Source organism: Fringilla coelebs (assembly GCF_963513975.1).
Source record: "Fringilla coelebs genome assembly, chromosome: 6".
Classification (NCBI taxonomy): domain Eukaryota; kingdom Metazoa; phylum Chordata; class Aves; order Passeriformes; family Fringillidae; genus Fringilla; species Fringilla coelebs.
In genome coordinates, this window is record NC_140034.1 from 39,883,668 (window position 1) to 39,903,954 (window position 20,287).

The 20,287-nt window shown below is 41.0% G+C and overlaps 1 protein-coding gene across 3 annotated transcripts in view; it reads left to right on the forward strand.

The window, feature by feature from the left end:
- Positions 1–937: 937 nt before the first annotated feature.
- FUT8 (fucosyltransferase 8) overlaps positions 938–20,287 on the forward strand; it is a 97,124-nt gene continuing 77,774 nt past the window's right edge. For all 3 annotated transcript variants that reach the window (XM_084207856.1, XM_084207855.1, XM_084207857.1), the window contains exon 1: positions 938–1,136. The gene's annotated coding sequence lies outside the window, so the exon portion shown is untranslated. The remainder of the gene's footprint in view (positions 1,137–20,287) is intronic.

A 20,287-nucleotide genomic window follows, 5' to 3' on the forward strand; every position in this document is an offset into this window, starting at 1 on the left:
GCACATTGCAAACTTTTAAAATGCACATAGCTTCCCCAGATGAATCTTTAGGAAACTAAAGCTACGTTAAATGCCTGAAATTCCGCATCCATCCGAGTTCACCCGTTCACGTGCACTTTTGGGAAGGGTTCTGTTAAGCCACAAAGGCGGGAAGAGTCAAGGGTGCTTGGACGAGAGCGGGCCTTTCTCCAGTCCTGCTGTCACCCAGCAGACAAAGAGCACTCCTTTTTCTCTCATAACAGAAAATTTCCTGAGATTTCTGTCTTTTCTAGGGATCTTTGCATTAAAACCACTAAGCCTGTTCCCGGGCAGGATGCGCTGGCGTTGCGGGCGAGACCAGCCTGTTGCGGGCAGGAGCGGCGGCTGCGGACGGCCCTGCCCGCGGCTCGGCATCGCTGCCGGGGATAAAGCCGCCCGGGGCGGGGACGCCTTCCCGGAGGGATCAAGCCGCAGTTCGGGGCTGCCCTGCAACGCCGCCCCCGCGCCCGGTCTCCGCCGCGCTCCCTCGCGGGAGGCAGGAGCGCCGCGGCGGCGCTCAGCGGGCGCTGCTGCTCCGCGCTCACGCCCATCGCCGGGGTAAACGCGGCCGCTGCCGCGCCTCCCGCGGGCTGTCGCCGCCGCCCCGCGGTCCCCCGCCCGGCGGGGACGGCCCCGAGCAGCGATGCGGGGACGCTGCCGAGCCCGTCCCGCCCGTCCGGGCCGCTCCCGGGGCGGGGGCGCGCGGGAGGAGGCGGCGGGGCGGGGGGAGCGGCGGCGCTGGAAGGTCCGGGGCGCGCATGCGCGCTTCGGCGCTCCGTGACGGGGGCGCTCCCGCGGCACCGGGGCCCGGCTCGCGCTCCCATAGGCTGCTTCCCCCGGCAGGCGCGCGCCCGCGGCGCGGCTCTTCCTACCGCGCTCGCGGGGGCGCGCGCTGCCCGGGCCGTGCGCCGCTGTCACAGCTGCCCGCGCGCCGCTCCCCGCCCTCGGCGCGCGCCCTGCCCGCGCCCCGCGCCCCGTCCCCGCCAGCTCCGCTCCGCCGCCGGCGGGTTCCTGCTTCCGTCTCCTCCCGCCGCTCCCCGCCCGCCAGCCCCGCCGCCCCCCCGCCCGGCGCCCGTGGCAGCGGCAGCGCGGGCTCCGCCGGCGGCGCCGGCACTCCGGTAAGGGGATGCGGGGGCTTAGCGGCAGGCGCGGCGGCGGGGAAGCGGGTACCGAGGCGAGACCGGGCTGCTCCGGCCAGCGCTCCCCATCCCTCCCCCGGGCCTGGCGCCGCCGCTCTTGCGACTCGGGCGCTGTTCAACAACCGCTGCCGCCGCCGCCGCCGGGGTGGTGATGGCGGGGAGGGGGCCGGTCCCTGCCGTGTGCCGGGGTCCCCGTGGGCTCCCTCACCCGAGGGTCGCTGGTGGGGCCTGAGGCCGCCGGAGAGCGCGGCAGAGGAACGGGAGGCCGGGGCTCGGCGAGCGGCCGGGGCATCACCGTGGGCGGCGGGGCCGGGCCGGGCCCGGGAGGGAGATGCGTGCGAGCCCCGGGCGGCGGCGTTGCCCCGGGCGCGGCGCGGACAGCGGGGTTCCCGCAGCGCCGAGCGCGGCTGCCGCCGTCCCGTGCGCCGCGGCCGCAGGGCGCCGGGGGCGGCCTCCAACTTTCCTTGTCCCGGGAACTGCGGCCGCCCGAGGGGACGCCTGCTTTTGGCAGGGAGGAATACACGGGGAGCTGGGCTGTGAGGACGGACCTCACGCTCTAGGGCCGCCTGGTAGCTCGAGGAGGTGTTTGCCCGACACGAGTACAGAGCCATCGGTTGTTGCCTGGGGCTTTTCCCACGGCAACCTTTCCTGTATTTCGGCACGATTGGCTTTGGTCGTGGATCCTGTTGCTGGTAAGGCTCTGGCGATTTAGCCCTAGGCGAGTTAGTGCTTGATGTACGCTCAGGTCTTTCACACGCGTGTGCAAGAAGTGCACGCACTGTGTTCTTGATGCACTGCAAAGACCAGGCTGTGACCCTCTGCTTTCGGAAGCTGCTGGTTGAGGGTACAAGAGGCAGAAACTATAGTGCTGTGGTGCAGATTGTACCAAGAAGCCTGAGGGCAAAGGCATGAGCTTGTAAAATTGCTTGTTGAAAGACTGTAACTTCCTCGGGGCAGTACCTGCTGTCCTTGCGCCCTCAAGGCTCACATGGTACACTGTGATGCACAGTATGCTGTGATGCACATGCTGTGTGTACACGGATGTGGCAAACAACCCTGTGCTCACAACATTCGTGTAGTTTATCTGCGATCTTCTATTAGCACTTGGCACCTCTTGTTCTGTGTGTGTGTATACTGAAACATACACATCAGCTGAAAATTGTATGTTTCGGTATACGTGTGTACATATATACATACGCACATACTCTTTCTGTCCTGAAGTACAGGATCTTAATGTCTAGGCCTGAAAGTTACTGGAGTAAATACTTCAGAATGAGTGAGCATGAAAGGGTTTCTTGATTTTATAGTATTAATCTTATTTATTTTTCCAAGTAATTTTCCACTGCGAATCATCAAAAACTTCAGAAAAGTCTGAACTGCAAAAGCAAATAAGTGGCCAACTTGTCTGTGCTGCTGGTGCTTGGGGTGCTTTTACAGATGACTGTTACAATTCCTTTCATTATTAGAGAAAACTAGTTATGAGGAGTTGGTGACTCTGCTTTGATGTATTTCCAGTAGCGTCTGTTTCTCCGGTTATTGCAGGTATGCTAACTGCCAGGTTTTTAGTGATGCTTGTTAGGGTTTTATATGTATATCTACCTTAAGCAGGCACACTAGCATATTGCAAAGTTTGCATATTTTCCCAACTACGTGTAATAAGGCAGCCTTTTTCAAAGTTGGAAGTACAATTAATTACTCATATTTTCTGAGCAAAAAGTTCAACAATGAGGAGAAGGCAGGAATCAACTTGGAGTGTTGAATCAGACAAATTCACTCTTTCAGTGATGTAGCTGCCAGGACATTTGACAACTGGGAAATACAGAAGGTCAGTTGGAAGTTGTAGCTTTCTTTCCCTTTTAGTCCATTGTCTTTATTTGTTTAAAATTTTGGTGGTTTCATTAGCTGAGTAAGTGAAAATACAGTAGTTCTAAGTAATATGAGAAAAAAAAAAAGTTAGTTATACATGCTGGAGTAGAAATGGAGCTGCTTCACCTTAAGTGAATGGGTAAAGGTTGTATTAAACCACATAGGGGCTTCCCTTTGGTTTGACATCTGTGGTTTATGTTCACTCTATTGTGACTTCAAATAGAGACTTGATTGTATAATTGAATGTTTATATATTACAAATATTGCACACCATTCATAGTGTAAAAATTTTTAATTGTGATCCAATTCTGTCTTTGTGTGACTGTATGGAATAGGTGCTTTATCTGTCAGATCTTTTCTAAACCACATCATTTTCTCAGGCTTGGAATGTATGCAGTTAAAAATAATAAATGAAAATTTTATTTATAGTTTATCAGATCAGTCTGTTCATTGACATTTAAATGAATAAAGAAAAAGGAGGTTTGGATTTGAGTATTTATATCTTGTTGCAGTCAGAATTAAAGTAAAAAGTCATGACTATAATCTTAGACTGGTCTGGAGGGGGAGCTAGTGTCAAAGCAAAAGTGACTTAATTAAATCTTGTTGTCTGGTCATAGAATATGCTTCTAATACAAGAAGGAAAACAAATATAGATGGTGCATGCTTTGTATGATTGCATTAATATGCATCTCTTGTATGATGAAAATAATCTGAAAGTGAAGTTATGTGTGGTTTTTTTTGGGAAATAGAGTGTTTGTTTTGCTGTTGTGCAACAAAAACTATCTAAAGAACTTTGAAGTTGCAAGATCAAGCTCTTACACATCATGAAATGGCAGAATCAGAATCTTGTAAGACATGTAATGTGGCCTATAAATGTAGGGTTAAATTTTACATTTTTCTCTACAATGTTGCTTTCAGTATATAACATAGAATGGCATAGATGGTGTTCAATGTGCCATACTGAATCCTTTTTCTTGGTATCAAATAATGTGTGGCCTCAATAGTTGTTTATGTGCTGTTCATACTGTACTTTCTTAATTTCCTCTTTTGCTGTTTCATTACCTTCAGTCTCTAGTGCCTGCATGTTTCACTTGTAATATTTTCACATAAGTCTCCTGAGATATATTATGTATTCCTTTGTGTTGAATATCCAATTTAGGAACTTTATGATATGATTTTTCAAAATAATCTATCAGTGTTTTAATGATTTATGTGTTCTAAGATGTTTTCCCATAAAGGTCTAATTTACTAACAATAATCTGGCTTTTTTTGGTTGTTTTTAATAAACCCCTCAACAGGGTTCCATGAATGCACATCTAGAAAAGACCTCATTGCTTGATTTGTAGTATGGTGTGTTGATTTAGACTGTGGGTATAAATACTTAGATCTGTTGCAGTGTTAACCCCAAGGTACTAAGACCATAATTTTGATGAAGAGTGGATTGCTCATTAAAAGTTTGTCAGGGTTTTTGATAATTTTTTTTTTCTTTTAAAGATGATTTGTGTGCAAGAAAGAAGAAGAAAATAAAAATTTCCAGGACAGTATTAATCCCCTCACTTTTTCAACAATACCTGTCTTATTAACAACACACTTGCCAACATTTGCAGTGCATATGGCAAGGTCCTTATATAATATAATGTTGTTATTTATTTTTTTCTAATGCTTTGTTCAGTAACACAGCAAGAGTACCTTGAGCACAAGGACACAGAGAACAAGATAAAATAACCTTTAATTTTTGTGATGTGACTATATATATTTTTTTAACCAATGCTAAGGTTTTTGATAGTCAGCTGTTTAAAACTCCACAAAATTCTTTGCACATAACCAAAATGTTCAATATTCTAGATAAAAAAAAAAAATCAGCAAAGATGATGGACAGGAGGAAGCCCTCTGTCCTGTAGGATTGCACATATGACTAATATGCATATAGCATATATGTCTTTAAAAATGCTGAAATTTGTCTATTTTGCTGTGCGACTTGTGCCACTTGAGCTAGCTGGGAACATGATACTAGTAATTCGTTATTCAGCTGTACTCCAAATGATGTTCTCTGTGTATGGTTTTCTGAAATTTTGAAGTATTTGAAAGTAGAGGTGAAACTCTGGAATCCTGGGCCCTATTTCAAGCTCTGGGAGTGAATATATTCTGTTGGATGCTGATTTTTATGCTTATTCCTTATGTGATATCCCTGTCCCAATCTTCTTTGCCCTATCCTGAAATTTTAATTACAATTCTATTTTCCCCAAGTAAACAAGTTTGTTTTTTGTTAAAGAGCCTCTTATCTGGCGTCCAGTACCATCCAGTGTGCATAGAGGTTCTAACTAATGAGTTGTTTATCCAAGTTTCTTTCACTGTTTGAATCCTTTCACAGTCCTGTCTGCTGGTCTCAGGTTTCTGTCCACTATCCTCAGTTTCATATCTAGTTCTCTGTCATAAAAAGGATCTCTCCTCTCTGTGTTGCATTTCCACTGGCTCCTGTAGTTCTGTATTCTGTAGTTTTCCCCCTTCAATTTTGTGCTTCATTCTTCCTGGGTTCCCTCATCTGAATTTGTTTTTTCCTTTCATGCCTGTCTTCCCAGCCATCTCAGACTTGGTCTGTATCCCAAACTCAAGATTGTGTTCATTGTGTCAACCGTATCAGCTTTTTCCCATGTTGCAGTTCTTTCTTTAGGAACCAAATTTTATTGGTTCCTCTCTTTTTCATCCCTTTGTTTACGTGGATAGCTTATGGTTTCATACTTGTTGGATCCAGCAGGGGTATCACTGAGAATAAATTTAGATGCCAGTGATCCATCCTGATAATCAGGAAAGCAAGGAGGCCTATCAAGAGATGTCTTTGTGGGGAACTCATGTCTGAGCTGCAGTGCAAAAATGGGATTCCCAAACAAGGGCAGCTGGGACAGGCTACAAAGGGAGAATTTAGAAAAATTATCCTGGTATGTAGGGATGACATCAAGAGAGCCAGTGCTCACCTAGACATGATGCTTAGGAGGGAGATCAAGGGCAGCAAGAAGAGTTTCTTCTAGTACTTGAGTAGTGAAAAGCAGGGCAATTAAAATATGAGCTTCTTTTGGAATGTGATGTGACAGCTGATCCAGATAAGGCTGTGGTACCCTGATCCTTCTGTTCCTTAGGGAGGCATCACAGCAAGGTCTCCCAGGCCTCTGTGCCTCTGTGCTTAGTAACAAGGGTTTGAGGAGAGCAGCTGCCAGCAGTGGCTGAGGATTCAGCTGGGGATTATTGAGATGACTCAATTCCTACCAGTGCATGGGGCCAAAAGGAATGCCTGTGAATGTTGGTAGAGCTGGCCAGTGTCACAGCAAGGTCCTTCCCTAGCATCTTCGAAGCATCTTGGATACCAGGAGACCCTCTCAATGGCAGAACAAATGCATACGTTGCACCCTCCAAAAAAGACCAAAATACAGCCCAAAGAGCTACAAACTGGGCAGCTTGCTTTTTGTCCCTGGGAAAACAGGGGCATGGGTTTTCTTGGAACAGATTTCTGGTCACAAGAAGGAAGTGAATGGGAGCAATCAGCATGGATTTGTCAAAGGTAAATCATGCATGACAAGGCAGATTGCCTTCTATGGTAAGCTGACTGAATATTTGGAAGAGGTAAGAACAGCAGATTTAATTTTCCAGGACTTTAGCAAGATTTTCAACTCAATCTCCAATGATATTCTTGTATCCAGATTTGAACATAACAGATTGCTGGAGAACTAGAAGATATAAAAAAGACTGGTTGGATAGATGGATGGATGGATGGATGGATTCAGAGAGAAGTGCTTAGTGTGTCATATAGAGAGGTTGGTAGCAAGAGGGGCACTGCAGGGATTTGTGCTGAATAGTGGCAAAGTGTGCTCTTGTGCTTGCAGATGACACCAAATTGGGGGGAGATAGTTGTGCTTGATGATGGGGCTGCCATTCAGGGGGACTTTGTCGCTGTGAGCACAAGGCCCATCTGGAGCTTTATTCAAGAACAGCTGTAAAGTCCTGCAGTGGTGAAACAGGAGCACCTTGCAGTGATACAGGCTGGGGGCTGACAGGCTGGAAAGCAGCTCTGCTGGAGAAACCTGGGGTCTTGGCAGTCAGCACTCTGACCATGCAGCACGCCCCTGCAGAATCACAGAATGGTTCCCAACTACCAATGTAAAGCACAGCACTGAGGGCTGCTATGGAAAAGGAAAAAAGAATGAACTCTGTCTCAGTCACACCCTATACAAAGGGACATAAAAGATCATCCAGTTCCAACCCCCCTGCCATGGGCAGGGACACCTTCCACTAGACCAGGTTGCCCAGAGCCCCATCCAGCCTGGCCTTGTACACTTCCAGGGATGGGGCATCCACAACTTCACTGGGCAACCTGGTCCAGAGTTCCACCACTTTCACAGTAAAAAATTTCTTCCTACTGTCTTATCTAAACTTTCCCTCTTTCAGCTGAAGGCCATTCCGCCTTGCCCTGTTACTGCATGCCCTTGTCAGAAGTCCCTCTCCAGCTGTCATGTACATCCCCTTTAGGTACTGGAAAATGCTTTAAGGTTTTACAGGAGTCTTCTCTCCTTTCCTCTCCCTTTCCCTCTCACTCTCCACAACCCTGACTCTCTCAGCCTAAAGAAAGGAAGGACAGCAGCATCCTGGACTCTATGAGAAGGAGCATAGCCAGCAGATGGAGGGAAGTGGTTGTCCCTCTCTACTTGGTATTCATTAGACTGCATCCACAGTGCTGTGCCCGGTTTTGCGACTCTCAATACAGGAAAGTCATTGATAAATAGCAGTGAAGTTGGTGGAGGACTACTAAGATGATTAGGGAACTGGAAGACTGATCCTGTGAGGAGAGGCTGAGGGAGATGGGTTTGTTCAGCTGGAGAAACAGATGTCAGTGGGACCAAACAATAACATACTGTTTTTTTTTGAGGACATCACTGAGAAGATGGAATCAGGCTCTTTTACTGAGATGTGTGGGGAGAGGACATGAGGCAGTGTTCATCAATTGAAACACAGAAGGTTCAGGCTTGATATAAAGAAAAACTCTTTCCATGGGGAGTATTGAAGCTGTGTAGAAGGTTGCCCTGAGAAGCTGTGTAGCTTCTGTCTTAGAGGTTTTCAGGACCCAAATAGGAAAGCTGAGCAGCCCATTCTTATATCTGACTTTGAGCAGGAGGTTGGACTGAGGTGCTTGTGAAGGTCCCTTCTAAACTATGTTATCCTGTGAGTCTACAGCTGTGGGTCTTTAGTTCCCAGAAGCCTTACAGGAATGGAATAAATACAGACAGAATATGTAGGTGGCTCAGCTGTAACATATCAAAACAAAATCAGTAACAGTAACATTACAGTGAGCTTGACAAAAGCATCACTTGTATGTCAGGGTAAGCATTTTGCTGTCTCTTAGAAAGATGCATGTAGAGCTTAAAGCATACAAGTGATTAAACATTTTGAAGAAAACCTTTTGTAATGAGGCAGAAGTGTATTTTTATGTAGCTTTCCTTGGAAGAAGGAAAAATATGTTTTGCATACCATGTAAACTTTGAAGCAGCTTTGACATGGACACCTGGCACAGAATGGGTCATCTTGAAAAGCCTTTGGCAACTTAAACTAAAAAATTATTCTTCTACAAGGAAGTATCTGTCAGCCTTAAAAATTGGTGATCTCTCTTGGTCGTTTGTCATGATATGTATGTATATTCATATTATGTAGCTCATAATGCATCATTTCAAGGTGATGATTTTCTGACAACCTGTTAAATCAGTTGCAATCAATTCTGATTTCACCCCCCCCCCCTTCCCCTTCCCCAAATATTATATACTAGATCCCTCAGATGATATGATATTTTTTCTTCCTGCTCTTTTCTCCCTCCCCTGCCATATTTTCAGGGTGGGGAATAAATAGAGGAAGATATGTAGTCCTAAGATGCAAGGAGCCCAGGAACTGTTTTGGAAGACTTTTGGCTAAAAGTCTTCAAATCAGAAAACTTGCCTGTTGCAGAGAGATACTATGAAATAACAGGCTGGGTGTACATGTATAGTTAAAATTTATTTTTCTTTTTTTGTTATTTAATATGAGATGTTATATGAGGAATGATCTTTTTCTGAGGTTTTTGCCTCTTCATTTGTATTTGCTAACCTGTCCTCTTTAGATATCCTCCCTAAAACAAATGGTGATTTCTGTAGCAAAGTGCAGTTTCCATGAATCAATGATTGTATTTAGCTCCTTCAAATATTAGGTATTTATAAGCATAATGTGCATAATTTATTTTCAGAATATATAGATGGTAAAAATAAATACTTCATCTGTTGGTCATTCTAGAGCTTGATGAAGTTTGTGCTGCTACAATAGCTTTGTGGTGGCAATCCTCTGAATGTAAATGCTTTTTAGGAGTATGCTTTCATTATATGTTTGCTTTATAATCTTATAGTATGATGAATAATTTTTTGTAATGTTAGAGAATTTCTTTTGTGAGGCAGTTAATAGCAATAAATATCACCATGACATTATTAATTCCACAATCTTTAGAAGCTTGTGGAACATTGCTGTGAATATCTTATGGACATCAATTTTGACTTGCTGTGAATTAAACTCTTTCTTCAAAGCATTGCTCTTACAAAAGGTTTTGTAAAAGAGCCGTAGGAATTCTCTTCCAATAATCTCCCAATGTTCATCTTTAGTTTGTTATATTACTTTTGTTGTACTTCACCATAGTTTGTTTAAATGTGACACAGTAGCTTTTCAAAGTAAATCTGATTTATATGGGTACTGATATATTTGTTAAGCTTTTTGGAATTTATTTTTTGAAGTTTTTTTTTGAATGGATGTAATAAATATTTATCCAATATGCTGTTTAATGAAGAGTGTATAAAACATATCATAAAAATATTTGTTTAAATTATTAATGTATTCAATTAAAAAAATTTCTTCTTAAAACCCTTTGCCTCTAAGGAAAAATCCTGTTGACCAAGTTCAGAATGTGAGCTTTCAAATTACCTGGAACCTTTGCCTTTAGCTCTGTGCTTCTATTTATGATGATAAAATGTGTAGTATACCTGATATGCTATACTTAGCTGATATTTTTTCCTCTTTTTGGGTGCTTGCTAAACAGCTTCCTGTGTTTGACACAGCATCAGCAAAAACTGTTCCCTCTCAATAATACAGTCATCTAATGTGGCTGTAATATGTTGATGGATACTCTCTCCCCCCACCCTCTTTTTGATTTTCTCCAACCCCTAGTTGTGTAAAACCATTTATGGCAGGGCACCTATGTCTTTAGTTTCTCTCAGCTGCCTAGGCAAGCATTTGTTTCTTATTTAGGGCAAGATTTGAATATTCAGGAGAAAAACTTAAACCAAGCCTAAATGTTTTCCTTACTTTTGAGAGTTTCACTGAGACACCTCTGTGGTATTGTGCCATGTCTCAGTATGCTTAGATAGTCTCTGCCCTTCCTTTTTCTGTAGTCTGGGATTTAGAATGACTTGTTCACAGTTTACAGTCTTCTTGATGCATGTCTTCACATTTCTGTTCAATATCTAAATCTGTTTCACAGTTATCTTGGGATTTGTTTTTTAACAGTACAGCATCTGAATTTTGATCTGTCTATTGCTTGGGGTGTTTTTAAGTTATAGCAGCTAGGACAGCATGAGTTACACCTCTTTCCTCACGTGGCCCACTGGAGGCATTCACTGGCATTGAAAGATGTTCTTCTTGAGTTATTCTTCATTGCAGATGCTTACTCAGCAGTCTGGATTTTGGATTGAACTGCTAGACATTCTCTTTGCAATGGTTTTTGCCTTTTAATGTCAATGAGGTGCTGCTGGATAAGTATCAATACTCTGAAGTTTGCCAGGCTGTGAAGATGGATGGCAATTTTGGTAATATGACAGCTTACTCTACACCCTGTGACAATATTTTCAAATTCTGCAGATATATGCTTTGTATACTTCCTAGGGAGCAGGGGATATCCCTTAGCAGGTTGTTGGTGTTTTTTTCTGAGGTAACTTTTCTTTTCAGTGGCAGCAGGATCCTTGTAATGCATGTGAGAAAGCCCTTTATCCTTCTTCACTTAATTACAACAGATAGTGCTCTTACAGATGAGGAATTCAGTACAAGTAGAGCACAGAAATGTTTGTCTCTCAAGGAGCCAGGCATACATATGAGATACAGAGAGATCAGCATAATTTAAAATGCTTGTTTGATTTTCCTGTACAATGTACTGCAGCATCATGCATAGGTAATGTTAATAATTCTGCAGATTCTGTGTCTACAGAAGAGCTGAGAGAACATGGTCTGTGCTCAGTTGCTTGCTCTTAAGACCCTTCTGTATGTGTGCACAAAGTCACTCACAGTTTATCCTTAGGCACACTGAACACGTCTACTTGCTTCAAGCTGTTGGAACAGGAATAGGAAATATCCCAAGGACTGAAATCTGACACAGGGTCATAAAACCATGTGTTGAGATGTAACAGGGTGTGCTGGCATCTCTTCACCAGAGATGTTTTGATGCTAGACTTTCTGAAGAATCAGTTTCAAATACTGTTTTACAGAGGATTGATTTTTTGCTTACTTCCAAATCCACTGTGTCCTGAAGTCCTGCAGCAGATAAGATCCTGCTGTCCTGGCTTTGAAGAGACAGTCACAGTTTTGTGACCGACTGTATTTTCCATTAAGACTTCCAAGACTGTGCCTTTTGTGCACACATTCCTATGTAGATTGTGATTACATTTACTATTCCAGCTGTATTGGTCTCAGGTTTGCTGTTTGGGTGCTGTGGCTGTTTGGGGTGGGCTTGCTCATTCTTCTCAAGAATGGAAGGGGAACTGACACATTTGAATGCCTGCTGAGTGGGCTGGTTAACTGCATGCATGTCGCAGTTACAGGTTTCATCTGTGGTTAAAGTACCCTTTTATCCAACTTTTTATGTCAAGTGCACATCAGTTGTCATTAGAAAAAGATTAAATCTAAGTCCTTTTTAGCTGCAGTTTTTGTTGATGTGACATGTATTTCCCCCACCCCATCTGATCTTTGATTGATCCTTTCATAGTTGTTAACTTTGGGGATGCCTTTTGTAGTACTTTGGCCTGTCTGAATCCAGGTTTTCTCCTGCTTACCTAACATCCTGCTTTCTCTGATGGAGAGCCCTTTTCTTAGAGGAGAGATTTGAAAGATGAGCATAAAATTGACTGTAGTACAATATAGTACAGATTTTCAGGGGTTTTCAAGTCGTGCCATGCTGATTAAGGCATTGGTATGATACCCTGAATGTCATGGAGTCATGGAATGGTTTGTGTAGGAACAGACCTTAAAGATCATTCAGTTCCAACCCCCCTTTTCACTAGACTCCCTTCAGGTACTGGAAGGCAGCAATTATTTTACCCTGAAGCCTTCTCTTTTTCGGGCTGAATGAACCCTTTCCTCATAAGAGAGGTATTTTGCTATAGATTGTTTAGAAAATGAAGTGATTCATCTTGGCCTTTTGATTTTAAAGATTTATATGACTAATGTTTTATGCCTTTAAAAATCTGAGCTTGTGAATGGAGGTAATAGTTTAGTGTCCCATCAGAAATGTTAACCAGGGTTATATTTGGAAATAAATGGGAAAAATAGTAAGCAGAATTGTATCTTGCTTATTTCACAGCGCTATTTTGAAGGTGCATGCAGATTCTGAACAGCTTTCACGCTGAGTCAGGCCTTTTGACTTTCTTCATGTTCATGTAGTATAAATACAGAAACATTTTTTCACAGTTCTTAAATTTTCATTTAAATATATTTCCTTGTGACGCTGATGTGAAATGCTACAATATGGTCATACTGTGTTAGACAGCAAAGGTGCAACCTGGGTGTTCCTGAAAATTGTTTCTTGCTGAGAAGTTTGTAAATAGTGGGTAAAACTCACTGGCAACTGTAAGTCAAATAGATTTAGCCAGTTTTTTGTTTCTTAAAGGGGTTTACTGTGATCTGACTTCTAGGACAGTAAAAACCTGCTTGTGTTCCTAATATTCTCTGCGCCATTCTGTTGTGCAAGACCTCCTTGAAATCATAAGCAAATAGGAAATCTTTAGATTGCTAACCTTTTGTTAGTGGCTTTTCTCTTGAAGTCTTCTACAGTTCTGTAGTATTTAACTTCTTGCTGTCCCTGGCAGAAGCAACCACAATGAAATTGATTATTTATTTGGTTTAAGCATACCTTGTCAAAAAAGGTTGTAGTTTTAACTGTTCTTTTTGAAATCATTAGTACTGTGAAATGGAAGCATTTCGAACGCTCCTTTGGACAGTTATTTTCTTGGTTTTTACTTGAAAATATTTTATTAATATGGTGTTTATTAACTGCTATCACCTGGTGTTGAATTGTATCTAGAGCTCAGGGCTCTATTATGGCTTTTTTTCTATTCTTATGTTAGGTCAGATGTGATTGTAGGTAAAAAAATGCTGGGAACTGTGGATTCCCATCTGAGAATTCTTCAGCTGTGTTTGGATATGCTGTGTGAGGACTTACTGTTTTTTGAAGGTAGATAGTCCCAGATCTGTGGTTAGTATGTGCTAACATTAAAAAAATACAGTGTGACAGTATATAAGAATAAACAGTGGTAAACCAAAAAAGAATACTTTCATTTGAACTGATTTCTAATGACACTTGTAGTATTACAGGTGTCTGTCTCTTAATTGCACTAATTACACATGTGTAATTGGTGACAGCACATATAGTGTGTAGAGAAAAGATATTTAGAAGGCAGACTCAGTACTTGAGTGCATTTTGAGCTTCAACAATTTTTTCTCTCATCTGTCTTTTATCTTGTACTTTCTCAGCTTTAGACTATTTCCTGATGGAAATGTATGAAGTGTAGTGACAAGTTTGTCCTTCTTTATCCAGTAGGCTCTCTAATGAGTTCACTGATGGACAGCACTGATGTCAAACTGTGTCTCTGTAAAACTAAATGTACAGTGAAAGCTGCTACAAATTTTGCTTGTATATCAGGCTTAAGATTACATGTGTTTTTTTTTAATGTTGTCTGAGTGTCTTTTCTTTTATGTTTCCCAGAGCTCCTCCATATACTACCTTCTCTTTTCCTGCTGTCCTGTTCCTGGGATCAGGATTTAGCAGAAACCCCATTTTCATAATTCTGTATCTCTTGTGTTTGAGTACTGCCTTGTTTTCTTGGCTTAGTGTCTGCCAGCAACTCTCGACTGATGGGAAAGGGTGATCTATGGTTAAATGAAGCAGCTGTTACAAAAGGAAACAGAAGTGCTGCTTGGTACATTTTATGAAGTTCTTTGCTGTTTGAAAACTGTGTTATATGTATAGTGTAGATTAAACTTATCCATATTCTATGCGTATAGACAGAGGTATACACAAAAATATATAATTATACCAGATTATAGGTATAATATAGATATAATATATAGATTATATGCACACACACACACAAAATATATCTAGATTATATATATAGACCTTATAATATATAGATTATAGGGTGGCTTGTACCACAGTCATTGGGTGTTGTAGGGAAACCTGCCTTACTACCAATGTATACTTGCTTTGGGTATGAACGAAGCACTTTGTTGTGGAGCCTTTTACCCACAGTAAATTCATTGCAGTGTTTGTCTGCTCTCCTTCGTACATTATAAACTGAAAGAGAAAAAAAGATGAAATTCAACTCGATTAAAAATCAACATGTAACTTTTTTGCTTTTTTTCCCTAAGTAGGAAGGACATATGTTTAATTTGCTAAATATTTTTTTCATAAATTAAGCATGAGAGGAGTAAGAAAGTTATACAAGATTGGCTAATGGATAGTAAAAGTGGGAGACAGGAAAATAACAACCACTTCAGGAAGAACATTGAAGTGTACATTTGAAGGAATAGTCTCTTAATATCACGCTGCTTTAGTCTCTTTGTGGTGAAGCCTGCTCAAGGAAAAGATGTCAAAAATTTTTCAAATACCAGCAACTTAAAAGATCTGAAATGTCTCTGAAATGGAATGTACTCTAGTATTAGTACATGTTTTCTTCCCTAACATGTAGGTTCTGTAAAACTTGGTGTGTAGTACCAAGGAATATATTCAAAGGCATTTTCTGCTGCACTGAATGATATAAATTGCATGAATTTTCTGTATAATATTAACACTGATGGAATTATATTTAATACAGATTTTCAGCTTCCTTCATTATCAGGCACCTAACAGACATCGCAGAAAGGTTTTTCAGATTTTGTTATTGAAAATCCCTGGCCACTTCTTTGATCTTAATTCCAAGGATCTTAAATTTGATAGTCTTCTTGACTTTGTTTGAAGATTTGTTTGAAGATCTACCTTTGATTAACCTGTCTGATAAACATGAACATTTACCATGTCTGATAAACATGAAGCTGCACTGCTCTCAAGGGAACCAGTGTTGTGTGTTCCTTTTTTTCTCAGCTTCCTGGTTGCCGAATGCTGCTTGCATCTGTTCTTAGCCTTCCCACAGAGGAGCAGTGGCAGCAGTACAGAATTGATACTATCTTTGAAATCTGCACAGCTGCTGGTATGGGTCTGAGTCACAGCAGTGAGGTTGACCACAATCTTGTTAATGCACTGCTACTTGACCAGTCAGTTAATAAAAGCAGAATCACTCAAGCTGATCGATGACAGACTTTGAAATAAAGTGCTATGATTTTTATTTGGTTCTTGTTTGAAAAGCTTTAAAGGAAAGATGAAATTACATATGAATTCCTAGTAAAATTTCCATAGCAAAATCAAGCCATGTGCTCAATGTGGGTAGATTTGAAGAGCATACCCTTTTCAGAAGGTAGAAAAAAATGAAGAAAGAAAAGGGTGAGGCATCTAAGCACAATAGAAAATGTGGTTTGTTTCTTTTAATTTACTAAATGAATTGTTTCAATTAATACGTAGAAGATTTTTAATAATTTTGTTGGTATTTCTCTTGTGTGTTTACATCTCTTTCAATATAAATTTTCTCTGACTGTAGAAGACTTGAGTAATGGTAATTTTAGGGTTAGCTGGTATTTGCAATGTAAGGTGTATTCTTTTTTAATTTTTAAAAAACTTTTCCTGCTTTATGTCAGAACTTTGATAGTGTGAATTAAATTCCAGAGTTTAAAAGGATTCTGCTAAATTAACAGCAAGATTCTCTAGCTTTTTTAATACAAATATGAACTAGAAACAAATATGACTTTTTTTTTTTATTGGCTTACAGCCATGTTCCTTGTTGTGTTTTCAACATCACAGTTGTTTTTCAGTGAAATGTATGGTACTGTCTTTCTTCTGTGAAGCTTGCTGATTTTTTTTTCCCTGTGAATGTCAAACATTGTCTTTTAGTAGGATGGACTTTCTCTTGTGAGCTAATTACTGCAACTGGTAACAAATAAACATGAGGCTGTACTGAATGAACAATTTCCTCCCTCAAATTCAAAGCCTTTAAAAAAAAAAAAATTTGGTTTTTTTGACCTGATTTTAGATGAATGGGTTTTGCCAGCATTTCAGCTTGTGGATTGTTATTTCTTCTATATCGTGACTGTATTCTCACTTACTGGGTTTTCCTGACAGCTTTTTTCCCAGTCTTTTCATTCATTAGCCAGTGTCTACAGAGTGTTCTTTCTGTGTGATTTTCTTTCCTTTAAATTTTCTCATTCTTTTGGTTGAATTTCTAAAGATAGTTATTACTTTCTCCTCTTTTTTTAATGTACTTTTCCAGACTTTATCTGCACTTAATTTTAGTTTCCTTAAGCTGGTTTGATTTCAAATCCCTTTTGACTGCATCATCACTAATAAAGTGGACTATTGTCTGTTACTGAGGACAGCTGGCACAGATTGAGATTTGTCCTTTCTGTTAATCTTTCAGCCTTAAAACAGGTAGCTGTGTGCGCAGTGCTGTTGGAAGTTTTCCCAGCCATGTGATAACCCTCAGATTGTTCCCAGAGGTTGGGAGAGTGCAGTTGGCCTTTATCAGAAGTATTTCAGGACTTGTTCTGACATGATGATTTGCATTTCAATGTCTGGGAAAGTTTTGGTCATTAATATATTGATGTAACCTTTCAGGTTAACTTTTGTAAATGCAATAGTTAAGCCAATTACTAACTGGAGGTTAACTCAGTTTTATCTGTGATCTGCTTCCTAAAAGTTCTACTCTGTGAATCGTTAATATTAAATCTGATGCTTTGAATGATTCTGCTGGTTGTCTAGAAAAAAAAAACCACCCAAATTATACCCAACAACCAAAAAAAACCCCTGAAATAAACAATCTCAACAGTCCATCCAACTCCCTCATCCACTTAAATTTTCTGGTTTGCTAATTTATAGGAGGTCTGCATTTTCCTGCTCATTGTAACTTCCCCGTTCTAATGTTATGTGGAGTGTTTGGCTTCTTTTGCATTCTGTATTCCAGAACAGACATACTAATCTGAAGATATTCAAGAGAAGACTTCCTGCCCCACCCTATATATCTGTCCTCCCTGAGCCAAGTAGGCCTTCTAGCAGGATGGAGTATCTCATAAAATGTGTCAGTTGAGTTATATTTTTGTTTACTTTCCGAGATTTCCAGCTACCCTTTTTTTTATTCCCATAGTTCTTGTGTTAGCTTACTGAGAAGCAGAAGTTTGCAAAGATGCTCTGGAGATATTCTGCTGTTTGCCACCTTCTCCTCCCTGTGACCCTTTAGCTACCCACGCTTGCCACTCATTCCTTTGGAGCTGTGATCTAGGTTGCCATTTGTAAGTCTTGTTATTTTATTAAAGAGGACAGTCTTTGCCTTTAATTTGCTCACTGGTGATTTGAATGACAGCAGAGTTTTAGCCTGCCAGGCTGGGAAGCACAGATGGCACTTCACATGGCTGAGAAAAAGTGGAACTCTGGGGAAAAGAAGCATATGTTTTCCTGGATTTGAGAGAACTAAAAGAGGTTCAGTGCTCGAAATGTTTTTCCAAATTTTCCCCAAATTTGCACCACATGTGCAATAGTGTAATGCATTAGCAATGTTACTCTAGTGTACAGGAAATTCTGTAAAGGGAAAAATGTGGGCCTGCAGACACTGAACAACAGTGATGTGTCTTCCAGGTATAATGTGATGTGTCAGCTAGGGCCATGTAAATAAAAGGGAGAAATGAGTCAAGTGGTTGGGCCATTGTGTCTTGGAGGAGAGGAGCAGGGAAGAACTTGAGCACTGTGCAATAATAGGTGTATTACCTTCTGAGTCACCTGACTCCTGGCAAGTGGAGAGGTTAAAAATGTGTTTATACTTGAGATGTTATTTTGTAACTTAATTCTTCATTTGGCCCTTTAATATGTCCATGAAAGAAGTCAGGGGATTCTGCGCTGTTCAGTGTACTGCATCAGTTTTGTAGAGTGTTCTGAGTTTGTGCCTTCAGAAACAATTATGTGTCAAAATTTCAATATCACGAAGAACCTTTGTACCTTAAAGCAGCTATTTTATATTTTCTTCTCTAAAGGATAAGCACTTAACGATAGTAAGTTTTGTTCTTACTATTATTTATGCTGTTAAAAATGGTGTACTCTTAGAACAAGGTCAAAGTGGCAAAGTACTGTGTTACAAAGAAATACAAGTGTGGGGAGATCTTTTATGCTTATTTTGATGAATATTGATGAATAATGCTCCTGGAACTGGTTTGATTGAAAGTGAAATTTCATTGGCCAACTTCCATGTCCTTCTCAAACCAGGGATAATCAAAGCTTGTTTGAAGGGGAACCTCCTATACCAAATTGAACTGCAGAAAGGATCCTGTGCACTTCTCTGCAAAGAAGATGATTCCTGGGAGCTGCTTCACTGTGCAGTAGAAGTTTGATGATTTGACTTTGTACCTTGCATATGCCAGCTTTTTTAGCTCTTAGCAGTAAGGAATCTGAAGGGAAAAAAAAGCAACAATACCAAACCCCAAAGCATTATGTAATGTATATTGAAAACCCTGTATGATTTTTTAAATATGTCCATTAAAAAGAATAGCTTTCCTTCTGTCTCTGTGGGATGTTTTTCTTTTCATATCTGTTTAAGGAAATTTGCTTATTACCAGCAATTAGCGGTGCTACCAGGCAGATGGATTGATAGGTAAAGGAGAAATGAAATTCAGTTTTTCAGTTATATACCTACTTCTCCATGAGAAACATACACTATCTCTTAAAACTGGGAAAATTATGTTCTGAGCCTCACTTGGGCTTACAGAAGGAATAGTTTTCCATTTATTTTTCTTTACAAATTTACTGATTTTGTTTGTTTGTTGGAATTGGTTTTGTATTGTTTAAATGTTTTGAGTTATTTAAAATAGATTCTTCTCATGCAACGTTCTCCCTACCATAGGTTCAGTCACTTCTCTTGAAACTGTAGAGCTGGCAGTGGAAAACGTGACTGACTTTACTAAAAAGCTGGTCTGTGTGCTTCAGAAATTGCTTGTACTAGAAAGGGTGGGATTATCATGCTTAGGAGCAGATCTATGTTTGGAGTAATAGAAAATGTTTAATAAATAAAAAAATTGTGTTGCAAATTCATGTGCTTGAGCACCGGTGAGAACTCCGGGTAGACCCAGACTGGTGACCAGAGGCAGATTGCTGTTGTGTGACCCAGCTCCTGATCTGCTTCCTTCTCAGATGGTGTGGCTTGGTGAGAGTAACATGGTTCTAAACCACACCAGCTGGTTTCTAGCTTTGAAAAACAGATTGTTAGGACCAGCCAATAGCGCCTTTGTTGATTTACATTTAGATTGGCATTAGCTCTGATCACAATCACACTCAGAAAAGAGCAAGTCATTTGGATAGGAAGGAACTAGTTAAGCTGAACTTGCCTTCTTAAAGGAGAAAGAAAGCATTTAGCAAGAGGACCTGGGAAGAAATAACAATAGTCTTTATTGAGTGTGAGGGCATATATGGGAGAGAAACATCTGAAAATAAATATATCTGAGGCATAAATTTATGAGCAAATCTTGTTTGAAAAGGATCTTATTTGAAAAGAACCTTGTCAGAGGATGAGGTCTAGTCCCAAAAATGGGGAGAAAGAAACTCAGTAGCTCAAGATGATCTTTTATATATTTATCTAAGAATACTGTGTAAGATGATGAGGTTGATCCTGGACTCAGAGGGTAGAGGAGATAAGGAAGTATATGATTGGTATTTGTCATAAAGTTTTCAGTTTTCTGTTCAAATTCTGTTCCTCAGATCTACCACTGGTATCCTGTCCATGTCTGAAGGGAATGTTTATTGTTTTTGTTTTTTCTCTTCTTGGTGCACAGTTTATCTTCTTCTGAAGCAGAGATAATTTGCATTCTCTAAAGGTGGGATT